Source organism: Silene latifolia, chromosome 6 (genome assembly GCF_048544455.1).
Source record: "Silene latifolia isolate original U9 population chromosome 6, ASM4854445v1, whole genome shotgun sequence".
NCBI lineage: Eukaryota > Viridiplantae > Streptophyta > Magnoliopsida > Caryophyllales > Caryophyllaceae > Silene > Silene latifolia.
The window spans coordinates 77,297,905-77,312,684 of record NC_133531.1 but is presented as its reverse complement, the minus strand read 5'-3'; the positions used below and the strand labels follow the sequence as shown (position 1 = coordinate 77,312,684).

The following is a 14,780-nucleotide window of genomic DNA, read 5'->3' as shown; positions in this document are numbered from 1 at the left end:
AAATTACAACCGAATCGATATTCCCATACATTTCGGGAAATACCAATTAAAATCTAAGGCCATACTAAGTAAAATTACATAATTCAAAAAATACATAAATTAAAATTATGACAATCATAAAGAAAATGCAGCATTATAATATGTATGAACATGCCGAATTTTATGCTAAATCGCCTTTAATTAGCCAATATCGTATATTACTCGGTTTTTACGGATTTGCGTGTTTCAACATTTTACAATCACAAAAAAAATACATATATTCATATTTATGCATAAGTTAATTACCCTAACCTCTTAGGACTCAAAATTTAGTCTTCACTAATAATTTGACCATAATTAACTCATATTTATAAAATTGTTCATTAATGGACTAAAAATTACAAAAATAAGCTATAAACTTCAAATAAATCACAAAATTTCAATTAAATTCAAAATTTGAAATTTAAACTCATGAACATTCTGGAAAAATACCATGACACTCATAATGTTCAAAAACTTAGGTTAAAAATTTCGAAATTTTCAGGAAAAACAATGTTGCGGTTTATCGATTTTAACTAAAATAATCATAAAAACATGGGAAAAATTATATTCATTAACTTTTCAATTTTAGATCTGAAAAAGATAATAAAATGCAACATTGGACGTTTTTCCTTAGTCATAGATTATGTTTTATTAATTTTTCACTAATAATGTCACTATTTATGCTATTTTTCTTCAAAAATCCATAAATTAAGGAAAAAAAACTTCACTATAGCCCATTATTTTACACACATCTTTTAAAATTGCATGTGACAACATATTAAATTTCTATGACCAGATTCGAAATTTAAATCATATTAACCTATTTTTCACCTAAATCCTAATTTAATAATAAAAAAACCATTTTTCGAGCATAACAAGTCCAAAAATTATGAAAATTTACAGGTTATCTCAAAATAATATATGTGACAACATATCCAAAAATCACTGGAAAATTCGAAGTATAGCTAATTTTAGACCGAAAATGACATTTTTACTCATAAAATTATATTTAAATGTCATTATTGTATAAAATGAACAATAAAAATCCGTAAATATAACCAAAATATCCTAAAACATTTTAGGACCAGAAATTTTAACATGCATGAATTAATTTCGTGATATATCATAATAACACAAAATTTACAAGTTTTATATGTTAATCTTTATAACTCGGAAAAACTTTTAACCGATTTGCATGCAAACAACCTTGGCTCTTGATACCGATTGAAGGAAAAGTAGATCTATATACTTAACATATTCATATATGTTTTATTTTAATTTGTCATAAAATTAAAAGTGATCTTATGCATGCAAAGTTATAAACAATTTAAGGAAGAAAAATAATTTTCTCACCATAAAAATCGGATCATAAAGGGCACAAGTGGAGAACTCCTTTCTCCACTTAATCTTGAGCTTTCCATATGTTAGGATGATCCTCCAAGCACTCAAAGTAGAATGCCTCCAATTAGTTGCACCCAAGACTAATCCCATAATCCTTACACTATTATTAACTAGATAATAATATAAGTAACCTTAAAATTATTCTAATATTTTATGATTACTACATTTGTAATCTTGAGAATATATTAGAAATTAAGAACAAATTTCCATAAAAACAATTTTATGTATTTAGAGAGAAGTTAGAGTATTTCCTTTTCAAAACATATGAAAAATGAAAAACACCACACTCCTAAAAGATGAGGGAGGAACGGTTCAAAGAGAGGAGCATGGGGAGTGCAATTTTGATGTTATTTATGCCCAATAGCTTTTGGCATGGATTAGAGAAAAATTATGGAAAAGACAAAAGCCAATCAAAAACAATGGCTTGTCTCATGTGTGTCTAATTTTGTCTAGTGCACACAATTCAAGGCACATTTTACACGGTCCAAAATGAACCATTTACGGGTCCATTTTGGTTCTTATATTTGTCGCACAAATACGTGTAATTTATTTTAAACATCGTGTCATGTTTTAAATAATTCCCAATTAATTTCGTCTAACATCACTCCGCAAATATACGTGTACAACTGCACATATATTTTACGTACCAATATTAATCACATTAATCGATTAGTACAAATTTAATAATTAACCGCTTAACTATTAATTCCTGTCTCAAATAAATTACTATTCAATTATCGCATAATAAAAATAATAATTTCCGCGCCTTGAGTTCAAAACTCGAACTCTCTCTAAATATTTTGTTCGACTACCTTTTAGTCAATTTTAAGGAATTAATTAACTCGTATTGTCATACAATTAATTAATCTTTTCTATTATGGGAATCGTCCTTTAGGTGTGACCTCAAGGGATCAACTGACTACCACCGTCAAACGACAGTAATGTCAAACTCTAGTCAGCCAATCATTACCGATAAATGTTGGTCAGTTGACTATATATAATAGAATCATCCCAAGCGTATTCTTGTAATGAGATTTAATAATGATATTTAAATCATGTGATCGCACTATTGTTGAGGACACATTTCCTAACAGTCCGCTTCTAAATTCTTCACAAAGTTGTTTTCAGGCCTCGAAATACGCACCAAGCTCGTTTCTTGTGTAAGTACTTCATGTCAAATGCAATGCACGGTACTCGGGGACAGAGTTAGCTCAATATCTACTCATTTCCGCATAAATCTGCAATATTACATAAAAATACGAAAGTAGACGAAATGGGGCAAATAATAGCATAAACTACATAATTGAGCTCTGAAATGCGTGTAAAATGAGGTGTAAAACATCATATAAAAGACACGTATCAAACTTCCCCAAACCAAACCCTTGCTTGTCCCCAAGCAAGAACTAGACTCGATCCTAAAAACCTAATGGAACGAGTTCAATCTCAGAGCGAAATGCAAACTGAATAGCCTAAACCATTTTAATGCCACAACTAACAATCAATCAGGAATAAGAATCATGCAAACGAGTTATGAAGTCGTTAAAAACTGCTGAACCGTCAACTGTAGAGACTTATCAAATCGGACTCTCACGGGTCGCTCATATCACACATAAGCACAGGTGAATAATGTAAAGATAGAAAGAATTCATTTTGTAGTGACACTCACCTAACTACGACCTATAAGAACAAGCCTGCAATCTAATATGAAAATAATCTCTAAAACCGTACATATGCATTCCAACCAATCAAATGACCATGACACATGCCGAGGTAAATATGGATATGTGAGGTAATGGGTAAGAAGAGCCTAAGATAAATTTGGATAAAAACAGAGTTAAAAGCAAAGCTAGTAACTAAGGGAACCAAATTATAACAACATCCAACTTCTTGCTCAAAATTTCAATCGAATCGATGCTAATATCAAGCACAAATCTCACAATCTCCATAATAAATCAGCTCCCCATAAGATAGAAATACAGCATGGGAGCAAAAATCGCCATTTAATAAAGGCTTTGAATTATGCGATTTGATTTTCTTTCTCTTCTCGGGCATCAGTCGATCGACCAATGAATCCAGTCGATCGACCGTCCTCTACAGTACACATGCGTTTCTCTTTCCTCTTTTTCGAATCATTTTTCTTCTCTTTTTTTCTTTCTTTTTCAATTCTATTTTTTTTTTTTGTTTTCTTTCCTTTCTTTTCATTTTCCCAACAACATCTCAAAATGAGCATTAACTACCAAAAACGTAGTAACAATCCCAAGAACATAAACTACTAGCTTGACAAGGGCAGGCTAAATGTAGGATGTAGTAACGGGACAAAAAGGGTATTTTTGGCAGTGTGGAGCTTATGGGTAAAAAGAATAAAGGATACCTCTTCCACATGTGTCAACAAACCACAAACTGAATGCACACAGGTATTAAGCAGATTAAGTTCATATTTATGCAAATTTATGTAACATGTCTCATAAGGCGTACTACTCACATCCTAGATAAACTGGTCATGAATGACACCAGTTATAGGCTCTAAAACTCAGAATATATAAATAGTTTTCCAAAAATCTAAGTCAAGTCTCAAGTTCAGCAAGAAATTTAACGAAAACTCGTAGACTATGCAAATGATTCTACTAAAAACATGTCAATTAGCAAGGCTTAAGCATAAAACACCTGAAAATGCAATATCATCATTGAAATACTATCGTTCCGACTCGTCCTATATGCTAAAATAAACGTGAAATTTTTTTGAATTTTTTGAAATTTGTCAATTTTTTTTTTGAATTTTCTGTATATATGAGGGAAAATAAGTAACAATGCAAGACAAAATTGTAAACGTGAATGCAAGCAAATGAAATGCAACGCAAAGCCCTTCCCCAAACCAAATCACACAATGTCCCCATTGTGCAAAATCATGTAATGAAATAAAAGGAAAACGGGAATTTGCGAAAATTAACTACATAAGACATGAAATAAGGACTCGGAAAACTCACAAGACTTTAAGCGCAGCAAAAGGAAACCTCCCCAAACCAGCGTGAGCTAGGAGGTTTCAGTAACCAGCAGTGCTACCAATAAGTACCTGAAAAGATAGAAAATACCACGCGTAAAATGAGAAAACAATTATTGAAACGCAAAATTTTGTGTAAAATAAAGAAACGGAAGAAAACGGAAATGAGTCGGAGAAAAGAGTGAAGTAAATACTCCCTCAACTCCGCAAATCGACCAAACACAGCAGGGGAATGATCGAAAAACAGGTACAGCAGCGCAGGGTGGTCGATCGACCACATCACCCAGTCGATCGACCAAGGTGAACAGAATGTAAGCTCCGGAAGTCGCAGCTCGTCGATCGACCACCGCGGTCGATCGATGGAAAACCCTTTGTAAGTTCTGATTTCTTCAATTAGCTCAATAAATTAAGCTATCAAGGTCTACAAACCTGCGAATACACATAATAACATGCCCAAAATTGCACAAAACCCAAAGTAACTGACTAAAGTATTTAAAATCTGAGCAAACTTATTAAAATGCGAAGTCTCGCGCACACAAAAGCAATAAAAAGAGAGTTTAACGAAAGCAAATAAAATGTTTGGTAAAGCATTTGATCAACTAATAGTTGATCAAGAACGGCCACGGAATGGCCCACTTGCTCGGCTTTTGGCTCCAAGAAGTAGCCTCTACAGTGCTCATCTTCTCAGCTGCACTCTTCTCAACTTCAACATCTGCAGAACTCAATGGATCAACAACTTCAGCATTTCCACAATCAATAACTTCTTCTGGATCATCAAAGTCCAAGTCGGACTCTCTTACTTTGACTGGCTCCTCATCAGGCTCCTCATCTGTGCCATAGCTAAGACATCCTAAACCGCCTCTTTGAACGATTGGCTCCTTCACCGCTGGAGCAACATGCGGCTCTTCCTTCCCCAAACTAGCTCCTGTAATATCCAAAACAGAAAAATCCTCCTCCAATTTGCTCCCAATCTGGGGCGGAGGTGTTACAACAGGAATAGGTGTAGAGATAGGCATATCAGAAAGCACAAAATAGGATTTCTTTTCAGAAACCGTATTACAGGTGACTGGCCACATGGGGTCTTTCTTCTTAGCTGTCTGGGCAAAAACAATGGAGTGTTTCCCGACTTTGAAAGTCAGAGTCCCTGAACCAACATCTATAACTGCACCAGCAGTGTGCAGAAATGGTCTACCCAAAATGATAGGTATGTGGGCATCTTCGGGCATATCTAGTACAATGAAGTCGATAGGGAAAAAGAACTTTCCTATTTGCACAGGAATGTCCTCTAAGACTCCTATAGGCTGGACCGCAGAACGATCGGCCATCTGTACTATCATGTTGGTAACTGCAAACCTAGTCAATTTCAACTTCCTAGCAAGACTCAAGGGCATGACACTAATACTGGCTCCTAGGTCACACAAGGCCTTCTCAATGGAAAAGGTGCCAATATTACAAGGAACGGAAAAGCTACCTGGGTCTTCTAGCTTATGGGGTGCAGTATGGGTCAAATAAGAACATGACTCCTCAGTTAGTGCGACATATTGTACAGTTTCAAGTGACTTCTTTTTAGACAAAAGTTGCTTCATAAATTTCATGTAAGCAGGCACTTGATTAACTAGCTCAAGAAAAGGAACTTGTACGTTTAAGCTACGAATAACATTTTCAAATTTGTTAAACGATACATGTTCCTTCATCGGCACCAATCTCTCTGGATAGGGGGCTGAAAGAAGTAACTTAGCCCTCTCCTCTAGGTCTCTCATGCCGGCATCGGTTGATTTAGGCTGAAAATCCACTACCTTCTTTTTGTTGTAGCTTGACCCTTCTTCAGACCGTCTCAAAAATGAGCCATTAATCGTCATCGGATCATATTTCAGAACTGGAACTGACCCATCAGCATTTCGGTCTTGCCTCAATATTTTCGGAGTAGTCGTACCCCGAAATAAGTGCTCCCTCAAGTTATTTGGCATTGGAGGACGAAAAGACTCACCATCAGCAGCGTTGTCAGTCGATCGACCATGAATGTCGGGCCGATCGATCGACTTCTACAGAAACGAGTTGTATCTTTCGCGATTGCCGATCGACGGGTATGTCAGTCGATCGACTGACATACCTGGCAAACGTCTTTTTCTTCCCACTGTTTACCACGGCCTTTGTCATGCTCGGTTCCGCCTCATCCTTTTCAGCGACATCCTCGACCATAGCGGGTCCATCAAGGGTAGACCCACTCCTCAAAGTAATTGCATTAAGGGTCTCCTTTTGATCAGTCTGCGTCGGTAAATGTCTCGGAGCTCGAGTTGTATTCTTGCTTGCCAATTGAGCAATCTGGCTCTCCAACATTTTCATCCCGGCCTCTCTAGCTTGAGACTCTTTCAGCAACAAATTTTTTAATTTGGCAAATTCGGAGCCTTGGGACTGCTGCTGCTGCTGCTGAGAAACATATGGAGGCTTTTGATATGGCTGCTGCTGCTTATGAGGGGGAACATAAGTCTGCTGCTGCTGCTGTTGTGGAGGTGGAGTCAGATTTAAGACATTTTGGCTACTCCACCTCAAGTTCGGATGGACATTCGGCTCAAAATAAGTGTTTGTCTGCCTATAATGTTGAAAGGCAGCACAAGACTCATAGGAAATGCTGCAGTTGTCTAAAACATGTCCTTCTCCTCCACATCTCTTGTAGACGAAAGGACCGTCTGAAACAGCATTCACATGATAGATCTCTCCTTTTGAAGCTCCTCCCAACTCGTACTTATCAAATCTTGCCGTAAGAGCCTCTAATGCAGCTACAGAAGGGGATTCAGCACTCCTCCTTTGATTTCCTCTGGAATTTCCATACTCAGCTTTATGGGTGGCCAAATCATCAATAATTTTCCACCCCTTAGTGTCTCCCACATTCTCCTGGAATCTTCCATTAGCTGCTGCATCTAGGATAGCCCTCTGATCGTCATAGAGCCCATTATAAAATTGATTGCATAGGCTCCATTTTTCGAACCCATGGTGCGGAATAGTTCGCACCAGCTTCTTGAAACGGACCCATGCCTCATAAAAATTCTCATTAGGACCCTGTTTAAAGCTCGTGATCTGAGCTCTAATGGCATTCATCTTCGAGGCAGAGAAATATTTCTTGTAGAATTCCAGGGCCAGCGAATTCCAGTCCGTTATCCCATGAGCAGCTCGATCCAGGTCTCGGTACCACTCCCTTGCACCATCACGAAGAGAGAATATGAACATAGTCTCCTTCACCTGGTCTTGGGTCACACCGGTTGGTGGGGGTATGGAACAGCAATAATCAATGAATGTCTCCATGTGCTTAGCTGCATCTTCATTTGCAGCTCCCCCGAATTGGTTTCTCTCAATCAAGTTGATATAGGACGGCTTCGGCTCGAATTTTCTATCCGTCCCTGGTAATGCGAATCCCTTATAGAGATTCTCAGCGGTTGGCTCAGAGTGACTGGCTATACTCGCTTCTTCAGCCATGTCTGGAGATGTGACGGTCTCAGCTGAAGAAGTGGAAACATGAGATGAAGGTGGATCCTCCTCAAATAATGCGTTCTCGTAGTAACTAGCCAGAGTACTCAGCTCTTCCTCTGTCGGCAATACTCTAGATGATCGACTCAACTCACGCAAAGTCTTCTCAATCTCAGGATTGAACGGTAGTAATTCACCACCCTGTGACCTGCGCATAAGAAGAAACAACAAGTAGAATATGAGAATAGTTTAAGGAACAGATGTCCATTAAACTAAGAAAAAGACTAAAAATAAAAAAACTAAAAATTTAAACAATTGCCTCCCCGGCAACGGCGCCAAAATTTGATGCCTGTCGTTGTTTGCACCAAAAATAATATTTATAGTCCAAACTACTACTATAGCTAGTGGCAGTCAGGGTCGAACCACAGGGAGGCGATGCAATTATTAGTTGTCTGATTTTAGTCTTGAGGTAACAGTGTGTGGGGGTTTGATTTGATTGAATTGTTCTATACTAATGGCAATGAATGAAAAGTAAACTAAGCTAATAGTTGAAAACAGATATTAAAAAGGTGCTTATATGGTCGGTTCATTGTAGTTTCAGCGGCAGTATACTAGGTAGGTCTAAAACAATCACGTGAGAGGGAAAATAAGAAGTCCTCTCGGTCCATTCTTAACAGGTAGCATCTTTCGATCTAGCTACAGGTCCCTAATATCACTAATACTAACTTCCGTCCTGAAAAGTTACTAAAAAGGCTAAATTAACTCATCTTTCGATCTCATTAATCTAGTCGTCATAATTAGGTAGGCTATTTCCCTTCCCTATCTTTCGATCTTTATTGGGTCGGTCAATTCCTAAACATTCAACTAGTCGCGTGCACTCGATTCGTCAAATTTGGAAATTAAATTAATTAAAACGAAGCATATCTCTCGTGGCCAGTCGATCGACCAAGGTGTGCGGTCGATCGACCGTGGCGCGATCTAGGTCTACTATTCTAATGCCGCCTACGCTACAGATTCCCTACATCCTAGCACAAGGGATTTAGCTACTCATACTGGAAATAATGACAGCAATATTTACTTAACAATTAAAACATTCAAATTCATGCGCAAATTGATTAAACGAATGATTAACATAAAACAATAAATTGGCTTCGGGAGATCTAACCTAGCAATTCTATACTACGAACGAAAGCAATAAAACTGAATATAAGAACATAGGAATACCGTATATAGGAATTGTAGAGGAAAGATCAAAACCGAATGCAAAAAGAGAACTTTATTAATGAAAGAACAATAATCTTAAGATCCCTAATTATCAATGATAAACTAAAAACTGAATAAAAACTGGATTAAAGCTTGATCTTATTCTGAAAACCTAGGTTACGTTATATAGAATATCGCGTAACACTTATTCCTAAACCTAATATACAATGGGCTTTGGAAATCTCGTTCTATTAATTCACGTCAGAATTAACGGTTTGGTCGATCGACCATAGCAGCCGGTCGATCGACTGAACTATGCTGAACAGTAGCTCCTGTAAGTCGTGAGTTGGTCGATCGACCATGAACACCAGTCGATCGACTTCCATAACTGGTAGTCCGCTTCTAAATTCTTCACAAAGTTGTTTTCAGGCCTCGAAATGTGCACCAAGCTCGTTTCTTGTGTAAGTACTTCATGTCAAATGCAATGCAAGGTACTCGGGGACGGATTTAGCTCAATATCTACTCATTTCCGCATAAATCTGCAATATTACATAAAAATACGAAAGTAGACCAAATGGGGCAAATAATAGCATAAACTACATAATTGAGCTCTGAAATGCGTGTAAAATGAGGTGTAAAACATCATATAAAAGACACGCATCAAGTAGTTAGCATTTTCATTGTATGAGTAGTAAGGTAGGTTTGTGTTGACTTAATCCTCAAACTCCCCATACCCATAGTCATACTCAAAAGATCCACCACATACTCCATGTACCAAGTCTTGGGTCATCATCATAGCCAAGATAAAGATATAACTACAAACATGGAAACTACAATAAAACAGTAAAAACGAACGTTGAGGAACAAGTCCCTCACGGTTAAAGCACAATTAAAATAGACAAACAAGTAATAACTTAATCACATAACACTGTCCCCGGCAACGGCGCCATTTTGATATGAGCGTGTCGTTGTACACCAAATCAAACACATTTATAATACTCAACAAACAACTAGTTAGTGGTAAGTCGAGGTCGATCCATGGGATGGTGTGCTTTGGGTTCTAGTCTATCTATCTCAATTTATGCTAGTGTCACAATTTGTTTGGGTTCGTAGTTGTGTCCTAGACTAATGCAAGCAATAAAGTAAAGCAAACAATGAACTAAGAAATGTAAACAAATGACTAAAAGAACTAGGATGTCATGGGGTCAGAGGGGATTCATGGTGTTGATCATACAAACATGTTTACAAAATTGTAAGCAATTAATGTTGTAAAGGAACCGAGTTGGTTTATGTCTTACGGTTCATAGGAAGAGTTGGGTCCCGGAGCCGAATCGATTAGATTGTACAACACTTACAAGTCGACTTAATTTCCTCCTATTCTACTTCTATGCATGGTCTAACAAGACTCGAGTTGGTTTATATCTTACAAGTCTTGTGACTAGATAAGAGATGGGTAAAAATGCAAGGATTCATAGGCTTAGCATTTCATCAAACATAACATGTGCATAGGTTGACATCACAACAAGCAAGCAATTTAATTATGAAAACATATTAGATTAAGCATGATTAATCCCATGTTGGTTTCCCCTAATTACCCACTAATCCTAGTTAAGAGACTACTCACTTATTATCATGGTAAACATGTCATTAATGGTGTCAATCATCACAACAAGTGTAAACATGATAAGAGAATGAGGAAATAAACAATAAAGAGTAAAGGGTAAAAGAACTATACCAACTTAAGATGATCCAAATAATAAAGCAAAGAATAATAGAAGAAACTTGATTGATTGATGAAGAATTGTCAATTCTCCAATAATAACCCAATAATCTTTAATTACCCAATAATAAACTTGAATAATAAAGTTGAACAATAATTAAGGAAAGATGAATGCGTAATTTGTGGAAAGATTAAAGAGTAATCTATTCTAATCTAAGAGGAATTTCTAATTTGGGAACTTGGTGATTTGATTATTACAAATGGGGTATATATAGTGGTGCATCATTAGGTTAAGTAAGGGTATTTTAGTAAATAGCATTGCTAAGTTTGAGTACGGAAATGCTCCTCTCGAAAAAAGATGCGAGTCTCCTTTTTGCTAGTCTTTCAAGAAATATGCGCGGATCATGGTTCACGTAGCAAGGAAACACTTCATGTCCAGCAATACGCTCGTCCGGAGCTGAAAACGAGCATCCTGAGCTTCAACCCGAGCGGGTTGAATTTGTCCCGAGCGGGTTGAGCAGTATCATGCCTTACTTGAACTCGGATTGTAAAACGGACGTCATTTTCTCATCCGGACTACTATTGGAGTGATTCAAAAGCCCAGATCGCTTGATTTTTCGACGCCGTTTCATCTAGCATACTTTCAGAGCCAAAGGGGCAACCCTTGGTATTGTTTTCGAGCAATTTCTTCTTGCAATGTCTTCCTTCCCGTCATCCTTGTTTTTTAGCCTAAGATGCCTCTATATACTCTTTATTTCTACTTCCTTGGTCATCATTCTTGCCTCCTATTCATACTTAGTCCATCAAATATCGTCAACAAGCTTCCAAATATGCACCAAAGACGGGAATTTCCGCCTTATTATCTCCTTTCCTATAAAACATATAAAATGCACTAGGAAAGCAAAATAGAAAGCATTTGACGGATAAAATGGTCATGAAATGTTATAAAAGTATGCAAAATAGGTTCAATTAGGGGACTAAATGTGCGCAAATAATGTTCACATCATCTGGCCCAGTGGTGACAGACTTGTAAGTTTTTTAAACTTTTTCTGGTACCTCCGCCAAGGTGGCGATTAAACTCTGGGGCCGTATTTTGGCCATGTTTTGGAATGCCCCTTACCTTAACTTTTGGCAAGTGTTAGCTTATATCCTGTGTGCTTGTTCCTTAGGTTTCCTTAGTTTAGGAGGTTGTCGTGTCAGCCTGCTGGCCGATTTAGACGAGTCCTGTCATCCTGAGAAGGATGACTTTCTGACTCAGCTAACAGTCGTTTCAGTCTGTTGACTGATTCAGGCGTATGCCGCAATGTAAGGTGTGGTGGCCGTGTCAACCTGAGAGGTTGATTTAGACCAGTCGTGTCAGCCTGAAAAGGCTGATCGCGACTCAGCTAGCTGCCGTGTCAGTCTGACGACTGATTTAGACGTTTGTCGCAATTTTGGACTACTTAACCTTGTTCATGACGCAAGGTGTGTTCATCACGTTTTAAACCAACATGGGCGTAATTTAGGCAAGTTTATCGTCATTCTAGGACCAATAGGACGCTGCAGGATTCTGGTAGCGCAGAGATCCATACGTTCCATGTATGTGTGCATGCATGCTAGGGCCCTAATTAATTGCGATAAGTGCGAGCTACGTCCTGGGGGTGGTATCAGGGGTAGCTGGGTAACCGTGTTCAGCTGTTAACCAGGCTCCCTTTCGTATGTTCCACAGTCCGCCTGGTGAGGGTGCTCCTTGTGGAAAAAATAGGTTAGGCATGTTGGAGTGCCATGTGCGTTGTCACCCCGCGTTGGCAGTTGACAGTCCTGCTAGATACCCTTTCAACGTACCATAGACACTAGGATTCAGAGTGATGTACCTAGAGAAGCCTGAAAATAGGAAAATCTATTAAAATGATGTGAAGTACCTGACGCCATCTCATGGGGTACCAGAGCAATTGTGGTCCCAGGACGCTGCCAGACCACACCATTCAATAGCAGTTTAAAGTTTGAAATAGTTAGAGACACCAAAAATAGGAATGAAATTGGCGGTATGCCTACCACCGGATTTTATTTCAAAATGATTTGGCTTTTCGTAGTACATCATTCTAAAAGCTAAAATCTATTTATTATTAAAAGTAATATCTCTTCAGGTGAAGTATGTTCCACGGGCGTAGTATGATTTGACCGTCCATAGTCATCAGTCTGTATGCTACGTGGCCAACAACTCCTTCTACCTGTTATGGTCCTTCCCATTTGTAGGCGAATTTGTCTGCCTTTCGATTCTTAGTGTTTTGAAACACCTCTCGGAGAACCAGGTCTTCTACCTCCAGGAGCTTGACTTTTACATTCTTGTTGTAACTTCTGGCCACTGACTGTTTGTAGGCAGCCAGACGTATTTTTGCACTTGCGCGCAGCTCGTCTACTGTGTCCGGGCTTCTGACCATCTCTGCACTGTTTATGTAACACCCCCATTTATTCAGGAGCCTTTAGCTAGACATTCCCAAATAAATAGGACTGTTACCATCTCGGTTTCCCGAGGTAGTGTATAACAAAGTACAACAAACCAAAGTACTTTAAATTAAAACTTTAGTGAATACATGTTTATTACAATTTAACTAACTAAAACTTAAAATAAAATAATTACAACTCGCAGCGGAAATAAATAAAGTGATATAACTACATTTGTGATCTAGACTCTTGCAGGTCCGAAAGCTCACACGCCCAAGCTCCCCATATCCAGCTAACTCAAAACCTGCTATTTAAATCTGCTCCCCATTTAGCCGGAAATATTAAATGGTTCACCACAGTATGCCATCAATTAAAGCAGGCATCAATTTTATTTTGACACAGAAGCAAACACGTTAACCAATGGTTGAGTAGGAATAAAACTAAACAACAATAATAATAATCCAACCAAAATAGACATCCTTCAAATTCTCATCACTTCATCCGTACAATTCACTTACGTCTCTGGCAGTAGCACAACCCCCTTAACACCGTGCTATGCTCAACTGGCAGTAGTACTTGCGTACCATGCTCACTTGGCAGTAGTAATTACTTACTATGCACAACTATCACTGGCAGTAGTAATTACTTACTATGCTCATCTGGCAGTAACGATTGCTCGCTATGCACAACTGGCAGTAACACCCTCCATGTTATGCTCAACTAAATAATCAACTCTCCAACAATCCAATACTCAATGACAATCCCGTCTTACTGCTCACCCAACAATTTAACATACTCAAATACTTTATTCCAATAATAAATCATAATTGTTAATCTTAGTCTCATCAACCGTCACATTTAAACATCCATTCACTTAACAATAAAACCGAGCTGAGTAGGAAATTCCTACCTGGCAAGCAAGCACTCCAATTACGCAATCCAATAATTAAAGCTCACAAATCCGATTATAAACTCTTCACAATTTTCGTCACCTATATAATAATAACAATTACAACAATTATAATTACTAACTTCACTTATTCATTTATTTATTTATTTATTTTATTTAATTATTCAAATTAATTATTTATTATAATTATTAAAGGTTTATGATAACTAAAAACCCGATTCAATTACGAACCCGGCTCACCCGAACTAATTAAACAATTAAAACCCGTCACAAAAACAAACACACATCACCCTATACACGGTTTATAAACCATGACCAACACCCCTCATAAAACCCACCAAACCCGACACCACAAGCCACCACAGCCACCACCCGACCTACCTACCTCCGCCCTGCACCACAGACCATCCAACCATCCCCCAAACACCAGCTTAACCGTCACCAGCCACCCTCAAAAACACGCCCTAATCCACCCGACATCAACAACACTCACCTGACACCTCCATAAAACCCGCCCATAACCACCACCTAACACCACCTTCACCGCCACCTACAACCACTAATCAACTCACCAATCCACCCTCGATAATTTCCACCCAAAACCTCCCCAACCCAGACCTCCTACAACCACCAGAAACCCC

General features: G+C 38.1%; 1 protein-coding gene and 1 non-coding gene across 2 annotated transcripts in view; both read left to right on the top strand.

Annotated features, from left to right (window-relative positions):
- Positions 1-14,780, top strand: part of LOC141588251 (uncharacterized) — a 69,546-nt gene that overhangs the window by 42,385 nt on the left and 12,381 nt on the right. The window lies entirely within an intron of this gene.
- Positions 7,404-7,510, top strand: LOC141588960 (small nucleolar RNA R71). The gene has a single exon (XR_012519925.1). It is a non-coding gene; the product is annotated as a small nucleolar RNA R71 (small nucleolar RNA).